Source organism: Chrysochloris asiatica, unplaced genomic scaffold, assembly GCF_000296735.1.
Source record: "Chrysochloris asiatica unplaced genomic scaffold, ChrAsi1.0 scaffold00142, whole genome shotgun sequence".
NCBI classification, from domain to species: Eukaryota; Metazoa; Chordata; class Mammalia; order Afrosoricida; family Chrysochloridae; genus Chrysochloris; species Chrysochloris asiatica.
The window spans coordinates 8507752-8533885 of NW_006408660.1; positions in this window are offsets into that span (position 1 = coordinate 8507752).

Below are 26134 nucleotides of genomic sequence, written 5' to 3' on the forward strand. Positions count from 1 at the left end.
AGCAAATTTCAGAGTCTCTTCTGATACCCATTTTGGTCATTTCCTTCTTTCTTGTCTTCTTAATGACCTTTTACTTTTTCCTATATGATGCTCTTGATATTATCCCACAACTCTTCTGTCACTAGTGTCTAATGCATCAAATCTGTTCTTGAGATGATCTCTAAGTTTAGGTAGGATATACTGAAGGTATTATTTTGGCTTTCAATTGACTTGTTTTAATTTTATTCAGCTTCAGCCTGAACTTGCTTCTGGTCTGGTTTTGGCAGGTGATAATGAGATTTTCCACCATCTCTTCAACAGAATGTAGTCAATTTGATGTATGTGTTTTCCATCTGGTGAGGTCCCTGTGTATAGTCATCTTTTAGGTTGTTAAAAAAGGTATTTACAATGAACAAGTCATTGGTCTTGAAAAAATTCTATCATGTGATCTACAGCATCATTTCTATCAAGGCCTTATTTACCAACTACTGATCCTATCTCTTTGTTTCCAACATCTTTATTTCAATCACCAATAATTATCAATACATCTTGATTGCATGTTTGATCAATTTCAGACTGAAGAAGTTGGTAGAGTTCTTCAATTTCGTCATCACTGTCTTTAGTGGTTGGTGCATAAATTTGAATAATAGTGATATTCACTGGCCTTTCTTGTTTGTTGTTAAGTGCTATCGAGTTGGTCCCACTCATAGCCACTCTGTATAGGATTAACAAGGAGCTGTTGGTGAGTTTGAACCACCAATGTTGTGGTTCAAACCAACTTTGGGGTCCTGTAATTATCCTACAGCACCACACTTGTAGCCATGTGGATATTATCCTATCACAGACAGCATTATGATTCAAGATTGATCTTGACGTTTTCCTTTTGTTGATGAATGCCATTTCTCTTCAATTTTTCATTCCAGTATAATAAACCATATGATTGTCTGATTCAAAATGGCCAATTCCAGTCCATTTCAACTCACTAATGGCTAGGATATTGATCTTTATGTGTTCCATTCATTTTTGACAACTTCCAATTTTCCTACATTCATTCTTCTTGCGTTCCTTGTTCTGACTATAAACGGATGTTTACATCTGTTTTCTGTGTTTTGAGTTGTGCCCCATCAGCAAATGAAGTTCTTGAAGGCTTTATTCTATTTGCGTCATCACAGTCAACTCTACTTTGAAGAGGCAGCTTTCTCCAGTCCTATTTTGAGTGCCTTCCATCCTGAGGGACTCACCTTCTGGCACTATATTTGACAATATTATTATGGTTTTTACCATGTTTCAATATTCAATATTCTGATGATATCTGAATGTGTTCTGCTGCTCTTCATAAGGTTTTTAGTGGGTAAACACTTAGAAGTATTCTGCCTCTCCCTCCCAGTCTTAGTCTAGAAGTTCATTTGAAATCTGCTGGTATTTAAAATATCAATGGCATAGTTTTCAGCATCACAGCAACATGCAAGCCACCACAGTGTAATAAGCTGACAGATGAGTGGTGGAGTGTATCAGTTGTTGTTGTAGTTAAGTACCATGGAGTCGGTTCCAACTCATAGTGACCATACAAAGGGTTTCCAAGACAGTAAATCTTTACGGGAGCAGACCATCTCATCTTTCTCCCGTGGAACTGCTGGTAGTTTCGAACTGCCGACCTTGAGGTTAGCAGCCCGATTCGTAACCACTACGCTATCAGTAGACCCTGAGAAATTTAGGGATGAATTCCAAAAACTCGCCTTCAGTTTCTCTCTAGCCTAGAGAGACATGGACTAATATTGACCTTTTGTTACACCACTGACAAGATTAGGTCAGGAACAAATCAAGACGAAGGCCAGAGAATATGCAGATGAAGCACACTGGACTAACTCTACCTTTGAAATTCTTCAGCCAGGATTGACTGCAGTGGCCGATCTGGATCCAGGGTAGGATTATGATGATAAGGAGTTTGACAAATGCAAATGCCTAGTAGCTCGTGTGTTAGAAGGGATGAGGAAATGTATGTCCAAAGCAGCCAATTATGACAAAATTAAGAGATTTCTCAGGGGAAAGAGGAAAATCCCCTAACCTTCTTGAGCAGGCTGATTGAGGCATTCAGAAAGCATACAAAGATTGACCCAGATTCATATACAGGGAGGGTGGTTCTGAGTATGCATTTTTTGACTCAGGCCTACTCAGATACTAGAAAAAAATCAAGAAAGGTTGAACTGGGACCTGACACCCTTTATCCTGACTAGTGGAGGAGGCACATAAGGTGTTTAATAACAGAAATGAAACTGAGAAAGAGACGCAGGCTCAACTGATGACCGTCACTTTAGGATGCCCAGATAATTGTACCCCCTTCCCACCTTGACAAACTCTTTTTGGCTCAGGTGATAAAGGAAGAGCATGAGGAAGGATCAGCTGGGACCCAATGCAAGCAGGTAACAATCCTAATTGGTGTCATAATTGTGGATGAATGGGCATTAGCCCTGAGAGTGACTACAGTGTCCTAAAACAGGACACAACACTGCCCCCACTGGCCAAGAGGCCCAACTTCTCTGATGGTGCAACCTCCCCTCTCCTCTCCCCCCTCTGCTTGAGGGAAACCTGCACTGAGGAGGCCCAGAGGCCAGTTGTGCTCCTAACTATAAGAACGCCATTATCACCACAGCTGGGCCTCTGGTGTCTGTTGAGGTGGAAGGTAAGATTATTTTTATTCATGTTAGATACAGGAGACACCTCAGTCTTGACAACCTTACTTGGTCACTTATCCTTTACTGAATACTGGGTCATGAGGGTTGAGGAACAACCCCAATCTAAGCCTTTAACAAAACCATTACTATGGCTCTTTCAAAACAAAAGCTTTCTGCATGCCTTTGTCTACGTGCCTGAATGTCCAACACTTCTTATGGAAAGAGATTTCCTTCTCAAATTAGAAACCCAAATCTCCCTAGGGAATAAAACTCCCTGGTGTCCATGAATCTAGGCCAGTGAAAGATGATTTCCTTTGCTTTCTACAAAATAGTACCCCTGAATTACCAGAGATCCAAGACCTACCTGGTGATCCTCTTGAAATTTGGGATCTACTGCAGCCAGACCAAGCTTGGAAAATAGAGTTTGCTAAAGTTTTATTGTGGCCTGGAGCCACATTTTGCCCGCCCCTCCCCCACAAAGCAATACCCATTAAAACCAGAAATTGTGAAAGGAATCAAACCAGTAATTTATCGACTCCTATGAGCTAGATTATTGAGACCATGCAACACTCCTATCCTACCTAATGGGTCATATTGGTTTGTTCATGACCGGTATTAGGCTCGGTTCTGTAGAGAAACCAAACTAGTGAAACTTATATATGTATTTATATAAAGAGAAGTTTATATTAAGGAAATGACTCACAGTTGCAGAGGTGGAAGAGTCCCAAGTTTAGGTCAGATAAGCCAAGACTGGCAGGCAGGTCCAGCAGACAGGTCTGGCAGGCAGACAGGCAGGTCTTTGTAGACAGGCAGATAGATTCAGCAGGCAGGCAGGCAGGCAGATAATAAAGCAGGCCACTGGCTCAAGTCCAAAGAAGTGGAGGTTGGAGGACAAGCCAGATACAAGGTCCAGACCCAGAAGAAAGCAAGCAAAGTTTCCCTGAGTGTCCATTGTATTGGAAGCAGGCAACACCCCCAAGAAAAAATTGATTGGCTGCTCACAGTCAGTCATCATAGAGTTAACTACTCCTGCTCATCGTCAATCATCATAGAGTTAACTACACCTGCTCATAATCAATCATCCTAGAGTAGACTACAGTGTATTAGGTCTCACCATGGGAATAACCATATCTCAACTTCCAAATCACTGGGAATCTTGGCCCAGTCACATTGACACAAAATCTTAACAATCACAGGATCTAAGAACAGAGTCCCATGGGGCACAAGGACAAGTCCACAGGAGAAGATTCTTCCCCTCTCCTACCTTAAGCCAAGAATTAGTAATTCATCCTGGTTCTCTGCCTTATTTTCCCCCAGAGGGACCCCCATGAGTGCCACCCTGTTCATATTGGTCCAACTGCCGATGCTGAACCACAGTGCTTACTTTTACACTGCTACCATTAAACACAAACTTTTCCTTAATAATGACACTTTCTTTCAGAAATGTACCCTACAGAACAGATTTCTTTACAATTTTAGAAAACTATGCTTTAAGAATGGTGGCCAGCAGTGTTGCAAGACCTGGGGACTCTTGGGCCCAGAGTCAGCGACATAGCCACAGAGGGCTAGAGTGAAGAGTGAAGGATCCAGCTGATAAGAAGGGAAGGTGTATGCACAAGAACACCCACACTTGCAGATAATACCCACTTGACCTGGCTTCAATGACTGGATGATCACAGCTCAACTAGAAGAAGAAAGAAGAGGGGGGAAAAAAAGTAATATAATACAATTTGACAAACTTGACCTACACCTAGGGATGCAGTAGCTCAAAAGAGGGAACAAATCTTTACAGCGAGGATCATTCCCACTCCCTCCATACACAGAGTAGACAGGGATGGGCAACTTGGACATTGGCTACCCAAAATGGGGGGTTGGGGAGCTTCAAAGGCAAGAAGTGACTGGCTTACAAGCTTTCAAGAAGGAATCTAGATCCAGATGGTGTGGAGGAAGGTATACTCTAATCTGTCTAGGCGGGGCTGATAAAAGGAAATGCTGATAGGTCTCTTGTGATATAACAGTGAATAATTGGTTATCAGGACTGATTGTGAGGGTTGGAAATGTAAAGGTAGATGTTTTATAGCAAGGAGGGGAGTGATTAACTTTGCAGTCTAGGAGTGGAGGTCCCTGGGACCATCAAGGGAGAAGAGCAGAGAGCGGGACCCTACCCAGAGAAGCAATGACGCCCGAGATGGAGGCAGAGATGATGACGCGGAGAGATGGAGTAGCTGGAGACTTTAGACCCAGAGAGGGAGAGGGGCTGCATGCTGACAACCGGGGGTGAGGGGGCAGGCTTGCAAGGTATATCCTTTGGTTGGTTGATGATGCATGGAGGGGTTGATGATGCAATGAAACAATATAGGAGAGGATGAATGTAAAACTAATGTTCTCCCATGTAAACTATCACATAATTTACGATAAAAAAAAAAAAAAAATCCCAGTAAAAAAAAAAAAGAATGGTGGCCAGCTAATTCCTCTAACTGAACCACCCTAAAGTTATGGATGAAAACAAACATTATTTGTGCTCCTCCAAGGCATGGCTTTCCTATGTGCCTATACTAGCAATCCTTGCAAAATGGTTCAATCTGTCTTAATGCCATGAACTTCATGGCCACCTAATACCTAGGTCCTCATTTTATATACGGTGCACTCTAGTGTACAGAGAGCCCCAGCTACTCCTTTATAATGACACCCTCCCCTTATCTCATGCTTAATGCCAGCATAGCCTCTAAATAATATCTTAACTTGGGGCAGGAAAATTTGTTTGCATTGGCAGTCCTTTGGGCAGGGTATATTGAGTATGAAATCATCATCTCCAACCTTACTGCAGAACTCAAACTTCTCTTTAATGAGATGAGAAGAGTCTTAAAAGAAATGCGAGAGTCCCTGAACTCATTAGCTGATGTAGTCTTAGATAACTGAATAAGCATTTGATTATCTGCTCATCTCTCAGGGTGGTGTCTGTACCTTCATAAATATCATCTGCTGCATGTACATCAATTATGCGAAATTTGAGATGTGAGCCAGTGAAATATTGCATCATGCCATTAGACTCCGAGACTTTAGGACATCCCATCTACTGCCTGGAAGCCAGTCCTGGAGTTCCTGGCTTTAGTCTCTTCTTTCTTCTATTCTTACCATTTTAACCTTTTAACTTGTCCATGTGCATCTTACTATTTGGTTCCTGTCTCCTCAATCTATTTACTAGGTTTATTTCCTCTAGATTTCAGTATTCTTACCTATAAATGCTAATCTTACAACATTACCACGCTTCTACCACGCCTCTTCCTGGGCCCTTAGCACAGGTAGAGAGAAACTTCTACTGTACTATAAAGACATCTTAGTCTGTGAACCCAGGAAGGCTCTACTGTCTATAGCTTGTCTTCCCTGCAGGTAATTATTGGTATAGAAAGGTTGAGGTTCCTACTCCACCTCCTGAACAGTACCTTCATACTGAGGTTCCTCTCCTGGTGGTGAGAGGCATATATCCTGTCCTGGCCTCATCCAGTGGATCTGGCATGGTTGGAACAATGGTATAACCCTGTTGATCATGCAAAACTTGGATCTTGAAGGTGAGAAGAAACAAACTTAATGAATGTGTCGAGTATAGGAGGTCTAGAGAATAACGAAGAAAATGGTGGAAAGTGTAGGGGAAACTACCAGGCAGCCCATTTCCAAATTTGTGACCCAAATTCACCTCTTGCCCCAGGATTCTGACAACTGTTGGTGGATTTTGGTGACTCAGTCAGTTAGTTTATGGGCAGCGTCCCTGATGACACTGCATTGATCAGCATAGAAACAACATTCTTCTTCTAAGAAAATGCATAGCCTTCCCTTTTCTGCTATTAATAAATCTAAGCCTCGCCAATTTTGGAAAGTGACTGCTGCGAGCGAATCTAGCAGATTTTGAATAACTACGATACTCTGTGGAATCTCTTCCAAACTCTCGGCAAGGTCTTTGGACAAGGTTTGATAATATGAGAGGTGGCAAGCCTGACAAGCTCTCTTACCCCTGTTCCCAGTCTGGCGGTGATTTCAACCTTACTAAAAGGGGAATAAACTTTATAGCTCTTTGGATTCTTGTGTGGGAATTCGGGGAATAGGTAAAGATTTGTTGTTACGGACAATATCTGTTTCTGGTGCTAAATAGACCAAAGTGCAGGTTCCTTTCCATTTGGCTGGGAGGCATACATAGGTGTTGGTTTCACACAGGGAAAAGATTCTTGCTGTTCTAGGTAGAAATTAGTTTCCATGGTAAACAGGTGAGTAAATCTATTGCTTTCCCTCCCCCATACTGATAGGCGTCTCACTAACACAGCCTCAGTTAAAGGTTGGAAGGGACCTGATAAAGGTTGCCCCTGTAGTTTTATTTTTTTGGTTGACGGGTTAGTCCTTGCCAACCTTCTTCCAAAAGAGGGTATTGAGCCTTTCCAGGGTAAGGTGCACCAGGTATAAGTATACTTTTTACTGGTTCGATGCCCAGTGCTATTTAGGGCAAGTCTTCTGCCCACACAGAGAGATCTAGGTCCTGTAGTTCAGGGATATATTGGACTGGGTGGCTAACTTGTTCTAGTAGTTCCCACCCACAGTACTGGTTGGGGTAAAGCTGTAATTGAGAATTAATTCTGCTTAAAACGTCATGTCCCAACAGTGGAACCAGGGCCTCAGGGGCCACTAAAAACCGATGAGGTATTAGGGCACCCTCCCAACTACTCAGATAAATAGAGGCATTTTGTATTGCTGGGTGGGCTTTCCATCAATACCCACAGTGAGGCAGGAAGAAGAGGAAAGGAGTCTGCGGAAGGACTTAAGGACTGAATAAGTCAGTCCCATGTCCATTAAAAACTCAGTTGACATCCATGGTAACCCGGGGCTCACTTGGAGAAATTTTGATGGTGCAAGTGGGAGCAACTGGAAACCCTGGGCCTCCTCATGCATCTGGTCTTCTGCCACTATGACTGTGGGGCCTCTGCCTCCTCCCTTTAGGGGCAAGGGGCAGTCCCTAGCCCAGTGGCCCATTTTTCCACACTTGGGACAAGTTGTTTTTGGGCTGTAATTTTGACCACTAGACAGAGCCTGGCAGTCATGTTTAAACAAGCTGTCCTTGGCATACTGTATTTGAAACATTCCTTTTGGTCCCCAAGATTGCCTAGGGGAACCAGATGGAAGCTACCCGTAATTATGGCAGCTACTAGTTTGACTATCTGCCATTCCTTCCCTTCTATAGAATAAGTCTAATTGCAGGATGGTGTTAAAACTTAAATTCCCATTTGGAAGCCAAGACTCCTGATCACCCAGAGTGTACTCAGGCCATGATGTAGTGTTACAAAAGAAGGTCAATTTATTTTTCCGGAGTCTATCCAGTTCTGCACTAAGCACCCCAATGGTATCTGGCCTGGGATGGATTCATTTTGACCTATGGCACTATGAGAAAGAGAGAAAGGCATAGTGTGCCCCCATTTCCAGCATCCTAGATCTGGGCAGCATTCCCTAAGAGAGATTTGGGTGCTCCCAAAATGTCTCTTTGTTTTCCTTTAGGGCAGTCACATTCTGCCCAAAGCCGGAGACTGTCGATGACCCAGGGTTTGGCCACCTACACAGGTGTTCCCCTCCACTGGTGGTGAGGACACAAACTATCACCACTGGTCCTGCCTGTCTCTGTTCTGGGCCACCACAGGTGAAGTGCCATATAAAGGGGGCCCATCCCAGGGTACAAAAAGCCACGCCTTCAGCTTCCTTACCCTGATCTTCCTGGGGGTTTGGGGTGCTTACATTTTGTCTTCCCTCTCTTCCAAAGGGTATGACCCATAACTATGTCTTGAGTCATGGATAGGTGGAGCTCTCTGGAATAGGCATCAAGTAGGACAGTGCCCTCCAGTTCCTGCCAATTACTTTCCTACCAAAGGGTCAGGAGAATTAATCAGATGGACCGACCCTGCAACATGTCTAGATTAAGGCCATGATTCTGGAGAAGCTGTTCTGTAAGGGAGAACTTTGAAAATGTCCAACGATCACTCAGTTGCATACTGCAAGGCAAAGTGTTAATATGGAATCAAGAAAAAAGGTGTATGCAGAGTTTGGCAAGATCTCACGACATGATCATCTGGTTAGAAGGCAAGTACCTTTCTAAAACTAATTACAGGCTTGCAAAAGGGTCACTCTGACCTGGTCCAGAAACACTCAAAAAAAGCTGACAGTTTCACGTCAAAGAGCCTCAAAGTTACGGATTTAAAGAGATAGCCTAGGCAGACTGAAACAGGGTCAGGGTGGGGCATGGTGTATTGGGGCTGAAATGTGGTGCCTGTGGGTCAGGCTCCCTTGGGACATTGATCCCAGGGTTGATCATCCCCTCTTACGTGTCTCAGTGCTCCCAGGAACCCCATAATGAGACTCTCCGGGGCACTCAAGAGCACGCTGATGACCAGTTCTTATGGGAGTGCTCCCCAGAGAATCCAGTAATATCTTAAACGTTTATTGCATTTACAGATGTGCCTAGATGTAGTTGGTACGTTCAACAACACCTATGTAAATACTTTCATGAGATTACCCAATCTCTTGGGTCAGAAGGAAGGAGGGCCTCTTTGTCTTTGGACTGTAGGCTAGAACCAGTGACTCATAAAATTCTGAAATGGGAAAGGGAAAGTGGGAGAGATGATAGAGAGGGAGATAGTTTAGGCAGAAAGCCGTGCATACAATATATACAAGGGAATCTCCACAATATTCACATCCCTACCTTACTCCAAGAAGAGAAAGAAGCACTGAAGAGGGGTTTTGAGATCCTGGATTTCAGCACCAAAGATGTCACTCGTCTCCTGGTTCCCCTCTTCAGGAATCTGAAGAATTAAAAGCGGGTCTGTCACCACAAATGGAGAAGACCTGAGGCATTGGGGAGCAAGGTTTGATTAACTCAGGGCTCTCTCTTCTCCCAGGGGAGTTGTTCCGCACAGGAGGAGTGGTTTGGGATGATCACTGCAACACTAGAGCTCCTTAGATGTTTACTGCTGCTGCTGTTATGTGCCATTTAGTTAGTTTCAATTCATAGTTACCCTGGATAGGAGCAGTTGGTGGGTTTGAACTACTGACCTTGTGGTTTGTAGTTCAGTGTGTATCCACACCAGGACTCTCAGGATGGATAAACAGAAGGACAAATGCCTGATTATGGTTGTGCTACCAAGCCAGAATTAGGCTGCTACCACCAGGCTGCTTTTCCATGAGAAAGAAAGCAACCTATCTTGTTTATGGCAAACACATGGTGATAATACTATGCCCTTCAATGGGCCATGTAAGATAGGCTGAATAATTTTAGATGCCAATTTGTGTCTTTTTCTTTCTGCACTTTATCCTTTTCGACCTCTCATATCAGTGGCAGGTTACTCCTTAGCTTCCGTACCATCAGGGAAGCCTGCAGCTGGGGGGACTACTTACTGATTTTTGTTTGCAAATGCCTACTTTTTGCTTGCAGAGAGCATCAGGGGCTTTGGGAAGAAATGGGTGGGAATTCCCTTGTGTTAGAGAAGGGAGTGAGATGTGTGTGTTGAGTCGCAGGACCCAGTCTCAACTTCCTACTATGGGTAAGAGCAAGCTCCAAGTAAGAATGGCATCACTGTGGCTTTAGGGAGGAAGAACCTGGCTAGGGTCCTCAGCTTCTACAAAGGATCATCCAGCCCAGCAAAGCTCTGAGACTGCAAGGGCCACATGGCTTGGGCACTGTTGTTATTGTTGTTAAGTGCCATCGAGTCGGTTCCGACCCATAGATACCCTGTATAGGGTTTCTGAGGAGCAGCTGGTAAGCTTGAACCACTAACCTTGCAGTTCAAACGACTTTGCATTAACCCATGGCGCCACACCAGGACTCCGGCTTGGACACTAGAGGTATACTAATAGCAGGTATGACACATGAGAAGGGCATTAGAGAATTCTCCCTGACATCCTACCCTGTAACATCTGGGAACTTAACCAGATCCACAGAGCAGGCAGAAGCCGCCCAAGAATGACTGAGGTTAAATCTTCCACCCACTCAGCAACGTGAGGCCAGGTCAGAAATTAAGGAGAGTTCTAGAATATAATTCTCAGGTTTGTGGCCCGTGTAAAGTTGTGGTCATCTTAGAGGCTGCTCACACGTTCTCTTTTCCTCCTTGTGGACACTGAACGATTGCATTTCTTTGCCTCCTCTTTGTCCCACAATGAGCAAGGCCATGTGACTGACTTTAGCCAATGAAATATGAGCAGAATGGCCAGCATCCCTTCTGGGTTCCTGAGTGACCTTGATAAGAAGAGGCTCTCTGCTGAGCTGCGTTGTATGTGTGCCTGAGTGAGCAATAAACCTTGTTCTTCAGCTCACTAAGATTTGGGGGTTGTGTGTTACTACAGCCTATTCTAACTGACACAAGGGTTAATTGGCATAGACCACTTGGTACTCAATTAATTTAATTTTCAACAAAGAGGGTGAGCCAGGTCTGGTCTGGAGAATGAACAGCTTTGGGGCTCATAGGACCATCCCCTCCTTCCCTGTCTTATGGACATTATTTTCAGAATTCTTGGAACTGTCAGCGTCACATAAATTGCTACCTATGATTTGTTACTTCCGTTCCCCAGAGACATGGAGACCAGGCTCCCCCTTCCTTTTAGGTTGCAGATGGCAGAGTGCAGTGGGTGGTGGGGGCCGTGTGGCCCTGGGAGGAGCTAGTGCTCCTGGCAGCAGGTGCAGGCTGTCCTGCAGACAGTGTCTGTGGGACAGCACCTACACTCATGGCCACTGCTGATGAGGGAGCTGCACCCATCCACCGTCTGAGATGCTGACCTGAGGAGCTGTGTTCCAGTTCCTGACAAACGGTCACTGCTGTACCGTCTTGTTGTGGAGAATATACACCAAGTCAGCAGTTGCTCCATGTCCAGGTCAGTGACACTGATAGCCTTCTTTGCCTTGTGCAATCATTGTCACCATCCTTTTCTGAGTTGTTTCTTCCTCATTAACACAACTTCACTGCCCCCTAAGATTCCTACCTCATCATTCGAGTTGTTGGTGTCAATTTCATCCCAGGGCAGAGTAGAACTGTTCCTTAGGATTTCTGTGACTGTTAGTCTTTACGGGAACAGAAAACCTCATCTTCTCCCAAGGAGTGACTGTGGTTTGAACCACTGATCTTGTGGTTAGTAGAGCAATGCTTAATTCAGTTTACCACCAGGGCTCCTTTGATCCCTTATGTTGATATTATTAAGTGCCTTTGAGTAGGTTCCGACTCATAGCAACCCTGTATAGGGTTTCTGAGGAGCAGCTAGTGAGTTCGAACAGCCAAACTTGAGGTTCAAACCGACCTTGTGGTCTAGTGTTTATCCTACAGCGTACGGTATACCAGGACTCCTTGAGCCCATATGGTATTGTTAAGTACCGTGAAGTCGGTTCCGATATCTTCTTAAAAGCATAATGCTGAAGGCAAACTTTTTTTTTTTTTTTAGCTAGTTAAACTAATCTATTGTTCCATTTTTAAGAAGACGTCAGGGGATATTTTGGGCTTAAGGTTTAAAGATTAATTCCGGGCAGTAGTTTCAGGGGTTTATTTACCCTTCATAGTTTCAGGAAGTTTAAAGTCCATGGTGATTTGAAATTCTGTCCTAAATTTTCCCCTTTTGATCAAGATTATTCTATGTGATTTTTTAAATCAAACTATTCAGTAATGATAGCCAGGCACCACCGGCTCTTTTGATCTCATGGCAAAGGAGGCAGTTGTTCATGGAGGAAATTGGTCACTCATTCTATTTCTCCTCCTATTCCTGACTATCTTCCTTTGTCTGTTGCTCTGGGTGAATAGACAAATTGTTATGCCTTGGATGGCCACTTGCAATCTTCTAAAGTCCCAGGTACTATGCAAAAACCTAGGAGGTAGAACAGAAACACCAAACATGTTATTAAGCCAGGTAACTGGCATGTCTCATGAAACCATGACCCTAAACCAAGGAACCAAATCCCATGACATGTTTGGCTGTACATAAGCAGCCTCATTAGCTACTCTTCCCCCCACTCCCCGTCATTGTTGTAAATATATCTATCACACAACTTTTGCCAATTCAACTTTTTACATTGTACACTTTATGGACAGCAATTAAACTGATTGGCTGTGCAACTCTATCTTTAATCAGTGCCATTTTTCCATCACTTTTAATCCATCTTTCCTTCACCTTTCCTGCTTATAATAAGCTTTGGTCACCACTTATAAATTCTGGTATGTATACATTTCTCTTCCTTGTCTTTTTATATAAATGAGGTCATATAATGTTTGCTCTTTTGCGATTGGCTTATTTCACTCAGCATAAGGTCTTCAAGCTCCACCCATACTATAGCATGTATCAAGACTTCGTTTTTCCTACTGATTAGTATGTCATTGTATTTATGTACCACATTCTGTTTCTCCAATCATCTGTTGATGGGCATTGATGATTTCTACCCTTTGGCTGTTCTGAATAGGGCTGCAGCAACCATTGGTGCACAAGTCTCTTTTTGAATCTCTGCTTTATGGTTACACTGTTTTTAAAGCAAGGGCCCAGGCCTGGGAAGCAGAAGGCCCAACACACAGGACCGGAGTGTGTGCAGGACACAAGCTGGAGAAGCAAGCATGCTTCTCTCCTGATTGTGAAGCAGGGCATGCCCTGTCACTGGGTCACCAGCAGATGGAGCTGCTCAGTGAGAACCTCTTTCTCCTCCTCCATGGATACCTGAGCCCTTCCCTCACCTCCAGGGCAGGTGTTTAAGATGGGGCACAGCCAGCCCTGAACAATCTGAAAAGGGTGCTGCAACCACTGACCCATTTTCCCTCAGCCTGAGAAGCATGCTTGGAAGAGACAGGGTTCAAAATGCCTGCTCGCTCACTCACAGAGTCCCAAGAAACAGACTTGTTGCTAGGGCTAGGAGCCTGAGCAGCCATTTGGAGCAGGACTGACTGGACACAGTCCTACATACCTGAGGGGCCTGAACTGCAAATCTGAGTGTGTAGCCTTAGAGCCCACATCCCTGGAGACACGGGCTTTAGTTCAGGTAGCTCTGCCCAGGGCAAGGGCAGCGGACCTCTTTTGTATCTCTAAGCTATTGTATCTCAGATGGTGTCTGGGCTTCAGAGCCAGTGGCCCTGTATTCACACCCATAAGCCATCAATGTTGCATTCCACATCGTGGTCATTAGTAATTCTGCTAAGATTCTATTATTTACCCAGCAAGATAGCTATTCTTATCTGACTGAGGAAACTGAGGCTCTGAGAAGAGCAGAGGAAAGTGGAGCCAGGTGTCAGTGAGTCTGCAGCCTGGGCTCTGAGCAGATGCCACACCCTCTCAAGATGACCTGAGTGGGCAGGGGATGGAGTGGTCGTCTTGGCTGTATCTCATCCCAGCAACACCAGTGTCACATGGGAGAAGAGCTAGGGTCATCCAGCAGTGTTTGGCACCAAGAGCTAATGATGGCTGGTTTGTTATCCAAGGGCAATTATAATGGGGTAATGCTGCATGTGGACTCCTGGTGTGGTGCTGTAGGATAAGCACTGGACTACAAGGTTAGTTTGAATTGCAAAGTCTGTGGTTCAAACTCACCAGCAGCTCCTCGGAAACCCTATACAAAATCTCTATGAGTGGGAACTGACTTGATGGCACCTAACAACAACAACATTGTATGCAGGACGCATCATACACACTTCACATAGGTGTAAACAATCTCACCTCACAGATGGAGAAACTGAGGAATAGAAAAGCCATACAGCTCAATGTGTGGTAGGTGGGACTTGAACCCAGGCATTCTGGTTCCACAGTTCAGGTCTTTAATGACTACATCCCCATGACACACAGCAACACCTTTCAAATAGGAAGGGCTCCAAGTCTCATCTCTAGGACCCTTGGACCAAGGTGAAGTACAGTTTTGGGGCAGAGAAAGCCCCCAATGGATAGTCATATCCCTGGCATTATGGTTGGGTGGGGTCCAGAATGCACAGCTTTAGACAAGAAGCAGACAGCCTGCTTGTGGCCCAGCTCTGGTACTTCCTCGCCTGCGAGGCAGAGCCCTTTACTCTCTGTGCCTTGGTTTCCTCACTTGTGATGCAGAACATTCTTTAACACATCTTTCCTTCCTCTGCAGGGCCTAACCCCAGCCACTTCTCCTAGGAGAGGGTTGTTCTCCTTCCTGTCTAAGCTTTGGGGATGAGGGGTGCCCGTGTAATTGCCCCTGTGGACCGAGAGGTGCCTGACAGCGCCTGAGCGTGTCCAGAGCTTTATTTCTCATATTGTTTGGAGACGGTGACTCAGCTGAATGCGCCCAGCAAATCAAGATCCAATAACCCACTGTGAAGAATGTTTAAGCCCTGGCTACAGTCAAGATCTCGTTAGGAGCTTGGAGATACAGAATCAGTTCCGCCTGGCTGGGGCTGAATGGCATTCGGGGGAGTTGGCCTGATTTGAGGTGGAGAGTGTGAGCAGCTCCAAGGAACCTGTCAGGGTAGGGTGGCAGTGCCCAGGGGTTTACTGACTGGTGGGAGTGACAGGCCTTCTTGTCCTGGGAAGGGCCCCCCACCCCCATCCCCGGAACCTCCTGCTTTTCCCCTGGTTTCTCATTTCAGACACTGACTCTGATAAACAGAGATGTCCTAGAGGCTGAATGTTGGCCCATCAACCGATGGCTTTTGTTAAACACAATATTTAACAAAATTATAACTACTGGTCAGAATTTAAATATTTGGAGATTTCACACACAAGTTCAGATTTCCAGCTTCTCAAAAGAGAAAGCAAGACAATAAAACCACCACAACAAAAATAACAACAGCAACAACATAAATTACAAGACCCCCAAATCCTAGGTCGGGGCATTTTATCTCCTTTGGCCTGTGCTTTGATACCCAGATGACATCTCCTAGGCTCATCCTTCCTTCCTGCTCATGCCACTCCATACACCTGTGCTGAGCTGCTCTGTGTTTGTGGTTTAGATCCAGAGGGGCCGGACACAACTCACGACCTTGTGTGGCTATGAACATGTGTCTTTTTGTCCTACTCAGTCTTCTGCTAAGAACCCCATGCCAATTCTCTTGTGGGAACTGGCTCTCCCCCATCCTCCAGCCCTGTCCCTACTCCCAGTGACTATAGGACTCATTGCATAAGACTTTCCAGCAAAGCCCAAATCCAGGTACCTTAAAATATTGCTTTGTATAAATAACACTTCTAAGGACATTTTCTTACAGAAAAAAGAACAAGATTCCATATTCTCACACCGGTTTCCACATTGAAGATGAGAATAATTTTTCTTTCTTTTTTTTTTTTTGGTGATCATTCTCAATTCACTAGTTTATCAGAGCCAGTTTTATGGTTCCGAAGAGTGCCTGTATTTTTGCAGCTGCAGGGAAAGTGGGAACATTTTTTTCTCCTCTTATCTTGCTGAGTTTTTTTTTTTTTTCTTCTTCTTACTAGCAATAAGAAAGGATTAGAGTTTTCAAGGCTAAATGCTGAAATTTCATTATTTGGCACCAAAAGGGGAAAAAGCAGGCTGAATACACTCACAACTTAGATTGTAGAAAGGACAAAAGCAGAATAACATTGGAAAGTAATGACATTTGGAACATATGTCATCTGCTACTTCAGTGAGAGAAAGCATGCTCACAGCATGTCTGGGTTGGAATGATGAGTGTGTGGGGAACATCAGATACCAGGATCAAAGTGGCGAACATAGACAGGGGTTTATTATCCCCTAATGTACCATGAAGCCAGGAGGTGGCAGTCCAGGGCTGGGTGCAGGACCCCATGGTGTCATCAATGTCCCAGGTTTCTTTTAATTGCTCTTTTGCCCTGGACAAAGCTACCATGCTTGGTGAAAAAGAGGAAGACAGCCCAGTGGCTGCAAAATCAGCAATGATTGTAAGGCTAGTGTAGGACTGGGCAGCCTTTTGTTCTGTGGTACACAGGGTTGCTGTGAGTCTGAACCAACTCCATGCTAACAACAATAGCAATTGACCTTAGTCTGGGCTTCCAGCTTCACAATTACTTCCTAACCACAATATGGCAGCTGCAACTCCAGCTATCACATCCTAATTCCAGTTAGGAAGGAAGAGGAAAGAGAGGAATGTAAGAAATGATGCTGTCAGCTGTCACCTCTTCTGTTTGAGGCGCTTTCCCATGTTGTTATTGTTGTTAGGTGCCAATGAGTTGGTACCCACTCATAGCAACGCTATGCACAACAGAACGAAAGACTGCCTGGTCCTGGGCTAAGCTCACAATCATTGTTATGCCTCAGCCCATCACTTCCGCCACTGTGCCAATGCATCTCATTGGGGGTCATCCTCTTTTTCCCATAATGACACTTAATAACCCCACTTTAACTTCATTGCTAGGAAGGCTGGGAAATGTAGGTTTTAGTTTGTACGTGTGTGTATGTGTGTGTAACTAAGCCTATCGCTGCCCCCAGTAAATCATAAAGAAAGAAATAGAATATTAGGCAGTCTCTGCTACACATACTAAAAAATAATGAACTCTTAGACACCTTAGCCAGCCAGCTTATCAGAGCTTTACATTTTCCCATAGCTACTCAGATGGAACTTTTAATATTGTTGTATGAATGCACATATCACAAATATAATTAAAATCCTGAGTGCCCCGCCCTTTCTAGTTTCATCCCCTGGCTCCCAGTAGGTAACCACTATCTTGAATTTTGTGTTTATCAATACAGCATATCCAAAAGTTATTTATAATTTAAAAGTCTTAAATGCTTTTAAGTTAACTAAATGGGTTCATACTGATAATTTTCTTCTACAACTTGCTTTTTTTCATTCAATTTGTTTGGGAATTTAGCTATATTGCTATTTCTAGATACTGTATTGTATTCTGTTGTGTGAACATGTTGTTTGGTGCCGCCGTCAGTTGGTTCCAACTTATCACGAACACTGTCCAATCCTTTGCCATCCTCATAATCATTGTTAGGTTTAAGCCCATTGTTGGGAGTCTTATTTTTCGCTGATCCTCTACTTTACCAAAGCTCTGGTAGCGTAGTGGTTACGAATTGGGCTGCGAACATCAAGGTCAGCAGTTCGAAACTACCAGCTGTTCTGCGGGAGAAAGATGAGGCTTTCTGCTCCCATAAAGATTTACAGCCTCGGAAAACCTGTACAGGGTCTCTATGAGTTGGATCCGACTCCATGACACATAACCACCACCACCACCTATTTTAGCAGGCCTGATGTTCTTCTCCAGAGACTGGTTATGAGATGAAGCCTCTCCATCCTGTTCCTGGAGTCCTGGTGTGGCACTGTGGGTTAATGAGCCAGACTGCAAATCTGTCTGAACTGCAATGTTGCCAGTTCAAGCTCACCAGCTGCTCCTTGGAAACCCTATACAGGGTCGTTGTGGGTCAGAAATGACTCAACGGCACTTAACAACAGCAACATCCTGTTTCTAAGGAACATTCTGGCTATATTTTTTTCAAGATTATTGTTGTTGTTAAGTGTCGTCAAGTTGGTTTCAAATAATAGCGACCTAATAGGGTTTCTGAGGCTTTAGATTTTTGTGGGAGCAGAAAGCCTCATCTTTCTCCCACAGATTGGCTGGTTGACTTGAACCACTGACCTTCCGGTTCACAGTCCAATGCTTATTGTAGGCAGCCACCACACTAAGATAGATTTGTTTATTCTTTCTTAGTATATTTAGTTTATTAAATATACTTTTGACAGTTCACAGTATATTTAATATTCTTTCCCAACACCATAATTCTTTAGTCTTTCTTATTGCTCAACTTTCTCATGCATATGAAGTGATTGACAGTACCATGACTTGGGTCACTTGCACTTTAATCTTCAAAGTGACTTTTTTGCTTTGTAACACTTTAGAAAGATCTTTTGTAGAAGATTTGCCCAGCTCAATATATTGTTTGATTTCCTGACTGTTGCTTTTATGGGCGTTGACTGTAGGTCCAGGTGAAATGAAATCCTTGACAATTTCACTCGTTTCTCCTTTTATTGTGAAGTTGCTTATTTGATCCATTCTCCTCTTGATGGACATTCAGGTTGTTTTCAAACTGTGAACGTAAGCAGCGCCCCAGGCATGCTGCTTTGTGAGACTCCGTGTGAATATGCAGAAGTTCTTTCAGATTTGTCTCCAGAAAGACAGCCAGAGGGGGTCGAGGGCATAAACATCTTCAACTTCACTGGTGACTGTCACATTTTTCTTCCAAGTAGTCATACTATATCCTTTGAAGAAGGGGCATGGCATCAATGAGTGGCTCTCAATCGGGAACTGGAGAGTTCTGAGGGGGTCTGTGAGGTCAAAACTATTTTCATGATAGTACTAAGATTTCCCTTTCTCCTGACTCCTTCTTTCAGGATGCACAAATAGCAGCTTCCAGACATAACATGGATGGTGTCGCCACTCTGACAGTTAGTGGGGTATGTGCTTGTACATTGCAGTGCTTTAGAATCTCTTTGATTATGGCAAATATTGATAGAAAAAGCCCAGTTGCCGTGGAACCGACTTGACTCATGGCGACTTCATGTACGTCAAGGGAGCACTGTACTCAGTAGTAGTCTGTGCAGATCACCAGACTTTTCTTCCAAGGCACCTCTGGGTGAACTTGAACCACATACCTTTCCGTTAGCAGTTGAACATGGTAACTGTTTGCACCTCTCAGGGACTCTGTTGATAGATAAAAACAAAGCTTCTTGGGGTCCTCAATGATTTTTAAGAGCATAAAGGGGGTCTGACGGGAGGTAGCCCCTGCATAGAATGAGATCGGCAGTTAGGGTTGGGGTGTGTTCAGAAGCACTCCTAGGCGATGTTACCTCATGGCTGTAATGGTTACTGTTGTTAAGTGCTACAGAGTCACTTCCGGTCATAGTGACCCTGTATAAGGTTTCTGAGGTGGGTTTGAACTGCTGACCTTGTGATTTGAACTGACCTTGTGGTCCAGTGCTTCCCTACTGCACCACATCAGGCCTCCATGGATGTGGCTGGTTGGTTGGTTATGTGCCGTGGATTTGGTTCCAACTCATAGCGCCCCTGCGTAGGGTTTCCAAGGTAGTACATATCTTTTGCCTACTGGAATGCCACAGATGGGGACAAACCAGACCTGATGCTGCTCTAAGTGGCTTAGCTTCAAGTCAGGTTCTGGGAGCTCTTGTCTTGATATCTCCGCTCTCTTAATTTTACTTTGCTTTATTTATTTAAATTGTAATGATCGATTAAATCAAAAACACATTCACGTGGTTCAAAAGATATCTAGGCCATCCATTAAAAGCCCCAACTCCCTCTTGCCCTGCTCCCCCTTTCTACTTCCTGAAGGCAACCAATGTGGAATATTCCTACATATTTGTGTCAACACCCTTCTAATCAACTTATTATTATTTTTTTCATCAGCCAGAGTCCACTCTGTTATAATTCAGAGCATTGATTGATGCAATGTGAACTGAATCCTGTTAAGACAGAGTGATTCTACCCTGGAAGAGGCAGATGTATATGAAATCCATCTAAGATCAGGATTCCCCCTACCTTTGAGGGGCACTTTATTTATAAAGGACTCTCACATTGAAGTCTATGAAGCAAATGGAAGTGTATCCATTTTACAGAGTGAAATGGAGGCCGAGGGATGGGAAGAGACTCAGTCCTGCCCCCTGATTCCTGTTCCCCTAGGAGCTTGTGGACAACTGAGGCCCAGACTGGTTTGTGTCATGATGAAGCCTTCTGCCCACAGGATATACTTTGTATTTCATGGTCCCACTGCTCTGGTCAGATACCCCCAGGCAGAGACAGCCATCCATAAGGGGACCTCTGCCTGCTCAGGGCATTGCAGACTGGTGTGTCTGCCCCAATCAGACACCCTGACACCCTCTCTGGGGATGCCTGTGGGGGAAGGGTCCACTGAGAACAAACAATAAAGAATCAGAGCTTACAGTTCAGAGGAACCAGTGGGTACAATCTGTTGACCCTCAGGTCAAAAGCCATGTGAGAGGCATCAGCAAGCAGACCACCCTGGTGCCCAGGGTGGTCAATGACACATAATAACAGTGCTGCCTGCCTAGTGGTTAGGAGAACCAATAGCTTGAACTATTGTCCAAACCAGCACACTTTTTCCCCTATAATGTTAAAGGTCACTTATATTTTGAAATAATTTCAGACATACAGAAAAGGCACAAAAATAGCACAAAGAACTTTTATTTCCTGCACCATCTGAGAATAAGTTGTTGACACGATGGCCACTGTAATATTCAGACTGGTGGACATCATTCAGAGTATTCAAATACTTTATATTCAACAAGATTCAAGTATTCAAACAGATCACTATTCTACATGATCACAACACAAACCCCCAAATCAGTAGAGGCACACCATCACCGAACGTTCAGGTTTTGCCACTTGCCCCAGTAATGTTGTTTATGGTGAGAGGTGCCTGCTCAAGGCCACATCAGCATTGAATTGTCCTGCCGCTGAGTCTCCATCAGTCAGGGAGTGTTCCTCAGTCTTTCTTCGACTTTCATAACTAGATACTTTGACCATTATTTTAGAGAAATACCCTCAACATGTGCTTGTCCTTATGATTAGATCTGATTACGTGTTTTGGGGTTGTTGTACTCTTCCCAGGAGACATAGTGGCACAGTGGTTAAGTGCTCAGCTACTAACTGAAAGGTTGAGAGTTTGAACCCACCAGTGGTTCTCTGGGGAAAAAATGTGGGAGTCAGTTCTATAAAAATTGCAGCCTTGGGAACCCTATGGGGCAGTTCTACCCCATTCTGTAGACTTACTAGGAGTCAGAATCTACTGAATGGTAGTGGGAAGCTGCCCCTCTCAGCTGGCCCTTGGGCTGGTCTGCCTCACTGACAGCACTTAGCTCTGGACATTTAATTCTGGAAGGAGGTGTCTGCTAGGCTTCTTCTCCATATACCTTTGAGACTGTGTATATATCTTACTCTTCATCTGCCTTTCACCCTATGTGCTAGTTATAGTCTCTGGATCTTGCCTGCAACAATTGTTACCAAGGTGATTTCAGGTGGCAATTTTCCAGATCCATCATTCATTCTTTCTACCTGTTTACTACTCGGCTTCTACTGAAAGAAGGCCCTTCTCTCCTCTCGTGTATTTACTTATTTATATCAGTGAGGACTCTTGTATTTTATTCAGAGAAAAACACTTTTGAGTGAAAGGGGGCAGAATGAATAATTCCTTAGGAACTATAGATGAGTCCTGGTGTGGCGCTCTGGGTTAAGGCGCCAGCCTGCAAAGCCATTTGAACTGCAAGGTCAGTGGTTCAAACTCACCAGCAGCTCCTCAGAAACACTATACAGGGTCTTTATGGGTCGGAACTGACTCGACGTCACTTAATAACAGCAACAATATAAGTAAAACCAGGTATATCCCTGGAAAATTTGGAGGTGTTCTCACTCATGACATGCCTCATCCCACAGCTGGTTTGCTGTGGGTCCCCCTCCAGCAGAGTCTCTGTTACCAGCTCTGGAAGCCAACTCTCCTGACACTTCCCACTCCTTACACATCCACCTCAATCAACCATCCTTCTCACTACCTTCCCCGTCCTAAACCAGGGCTGTGATTCTGTGCCCTCCAACACTCTCCAGAATGCACAGAGCCAGGCATATCTTACAGGAGTGCTCTGTCACTCGGTTCCCTTCCACAGCTCTCCTCCCCAAGTTCCTGCCCCTCCCTGCCTGGTCTAGAGTTGAGTCCCCCTGTCTACACACCAGCTACCCTGGTCTCTATTCCTTTAACACTAAGATTGCCAACCCTAACCTGTGGGTTACAAACATTGAGATTTGCAGATAGCTTGTAGTTGTAAATTTTTAGTTATGACATAATTCAAAACAGTACAGCAGTTAAAACTATATTTGAACATCGTTTTGACTCTTCCCTGCAAATTTGCTGCCTGCCACTAGAGGGAACACATGAGCTCGAGTCCCTAGTCTACCACCACCACCTGCCCCAACAGTTTCTCATCCATGCTGAATGGTGAGTGCCAGAGGCACTGATCAGTAACAACGGTTCTTGACCTTCTCAAGCATGAAACCTGATATATTAGCTTAAGAAAAGTTATTTGGAAATCTCATGCAAGTGCAATATTTAATATCACCTTTAAATACTTTGTAGTACTTTATTCCTGCCATACTTTATACTATGGAGAAAATGTAATATTTTTTTCACCAGGCCCTCTCTGCCTTTCCTGCCCAGGTTTTTTAGTGGGGAGAAGTAGTGTGAAAAAGGTTGCGGTACACAGTGTGGAGACACATGGAATTTCCTCTTTGGGGCATGTTCCTTCCCACCCTCCTTCAGTCTCTGTGTTGATGCCAGCCTCCCTTGGCTGGCAAGATCAGTGGTCCTGCCACAGACATCCCACAAGAGCTATTGGTTACCCAGACGTGAATATTGCTTTTACTCTAAGACATTTTGCATACAATAGCTCATTTAGGACTCTTGACAGATGAATGTTGTTGTTGTGAGGTGCCATCAAGTCAATTCTGACTCATACCATCTTATGTGCAAAGAAGAAAACTGCCTGGTCTGGCACCATCCTCACATTCAGGGTTAAGACAGGTCAATAATTATTATTCCTCTGGTAGCGTAGTGGTTATGAATTGGGCTGTGAACCTCAGGGTCAGCAGTTCGAAACTACCAGCTGTTCCGTGGGAGAAAGATGAGGCTTTCTGCTCCTGTAAAGATTCACAGCCTTAGAAACCCTGTGCAGGGTCGCTATGAGTCAGAACCAACTCCATGGAACATAACAACAACAACATTATTATTCCTAGTTTACAGATGGGAAAAACGAGAACCACAGAGATTTAGTGACGTGATCAGGGTCAAGTGGTGGAGTGGAGATTCCAGTCCAAGCAGCCTGGCTCCATGTTCATTCCCTCCCCATTATCCAAGTTAACATATATTTACCTTGCAGCCAGTGAATTACTCCCCCTTTCTTCTTACCCCTGGTAACCATCAAAGAATGTTTCTTCTAGTATGAAAACCTTTTCTTGAGTTTTTACAATAGTGGTCTCATATGATATATTTGTCCTTTTGTGATTAACTAATTTCATTCAGCATAGTGTGTCTAGGTTCCTCCATGTTATGTGATGTTTCACAGATTCATCATTACTCTTCAGTATTGCATAGTATTCCATTGTGTGTATGTACTAAACTTTGTTTATCCATTCTTCCATTGATGGGTATTTAGGCTGTCTCCATCTTTTTGCTATTGTGAATTGTGCTGTGATAAATATGGGTGTGCATAGTTCTACTTTTTGGCATATTGTGTTTTCATTGTCATTTAACTCAAGGAATTTTTAAATTCCATTTTTAATTTGTTCTTTTACCTAGTAGCTTTTAAGCAGGGTATTATTCAATTTCCATGTATTTGATTTTGTATTCCTATTGGTGATTTCTAATTTTATAGTATTGTGATCTGAAAAGATGCTTTGTAATATTATGATGTTTTTAAATTTATTGAGGCTTGCTTAGTCATCTAACATATGGTCTATTCTGGAAAATGTTCCATATGCACTAGAAAATAATGTGTGTTGTGCTGTTGTTAGTTTGAGCGTTCTGTATAAGTCTGAGGTCAGACTGGTTTATTGTGTTGTTTAGTTCTTCTGTGTCTTTGTTGAGTTTCTTTCTAGTTGTTTTGTACTTCATCGAAAGTGGTGTATTAAAATCTCCTCCTATTATTATTATTTCTTCTGTTCTATTGTGGTTGCTGCTGTTGTTAAGTGCTGTTGAGTCAGTTCCGACCCATAGTGACCCTGTATAGGGTTTCCGAGGAGTACCTGGTGGGTTTGAACTGCTGACCTTGTGGGCTAGCATTCCAGGGTGTCTCCTACAAATACCACACCAGGATTCCATTAGAGTTTGATTTTTTTTTTTTTTTTTTTGAGGCTTTTTCATTGGGAGCCTAGATATTTATTATAGTTACTTTCTCTTATTCAATTGACTCTTTAATCATGAAATAATGCCCTTCTTTGTCTCTTAAGCTAGTTTTTGCCTTAAAGTCTATTTTATCAGAAATTACTATTGCCTTTCTTGCTCATTTTGATTGTCATTAGCTTGATATAATTCTTTTCTTCTTTTGACTTTTAGTTTATTTTTGTCTTTGTGCATAAGGTCTTGTAGACAGCATATTGAAGGATCCTGTTTTCTTATCCATTCTGCTACTCTTTGTCTCTTGACTGGTGCATTTAATCCATTGACATTCTGTTTAATTATTAATAAGTATGAATTGATTGCTGTCATTTTGCTGTTTTTCTTTTCTTTTTTTTTTTTTTTGTGGTGCTGTTGATTTCTTTGTTCCACATAATTTTCTATGCTGAATTCATTTTGTGTGTTTTCTTGTCAATTTCTTCATTGCTGTTGTTTCAATGTTTACTAAATCTTCATGATTTTCTTTTTTCTTGATTTGATATTGAAGGTGGATTAATTTTCTTTGAAGTTATGCTACAATTTCTTAATTTAATCCCCAATAAAACATTAAGTTTTATCTTGAAGTCTACTTGACTTCCTCACCATTTGTAAGTTCTGTAACTACACCTTTCCTTTTTTTTGCTTTGTAATAGTCTTCATTATAAATTAGTATCTCTGGTTCCCTATTTTTAGTCTTTAAGGTTTCTTTACTGTGAATACTTTCATGTTGTTGTTGTTGTTAAGTGCCATCAAGTCAATTTTGACCTATAGTGACCCTGTATAGAGTTTCCAAGGAGTGACTGGTAGGCTTGAACTGCTGAACTTGTGGTTCAAATAACTTTTCAGTCTACCGCATTAACCCACAGCACCACACCAGGACTCCTGAATATTTCTATATCTGGAATGAATTCTGGGTGGTGTTGCAATGTATGGCAGTCTCAGGTTGTTGTTTGCTGTTGTTGGTTTTCAGTCCAAAGAACTCCCTTTAACATTTTTTCTAAAGTTGGTCTGGTTATTACAAATTCTTGTAGTTTTCTGTTGATCTGTTCTAATTAGAGGGACAGTTTTGCTGAGCATATGGTTCTTGGTTTCACAGTTTTGTATATATATATATGAGCTCTGGAAGTGTAGTGGTTATGAATCGGGCTGTGAACCTCAAGGTCAGCAAATCGAAACTACCAGCTGTTCCGCGGGAGAAAGATGAGGCTTTCTGCTCCCGTAAAGACTTACAGCCTCGGAAACCCTGTACAGGGTCGCTATGAGTCAGAACCGACTCCATGGCACATAACAACAACAATATATATATTGTTGTTGTTAAGTGCCGTATATATATATACAATATATACACCTTTCCTTTTTTTTTTTTTTTTGCTTTGTAATAGTCTTCATTATAAATTAATATGTCAATATTAATATAGTAGTGGTTACGAATCGGGCTGCGAACCGCAAGGCCAGCAGTTCGAAACTACCAGCGGTTCCGAGGGAGAAAGATGAGGCTTTCTGCTCCGGTAAAGATTTATAGCTTCGGAAATCCTGTTCAGGGTCGCTATCAGTCAGAATCGACTCCACGGCACATAATGACAATGATGACAGATGA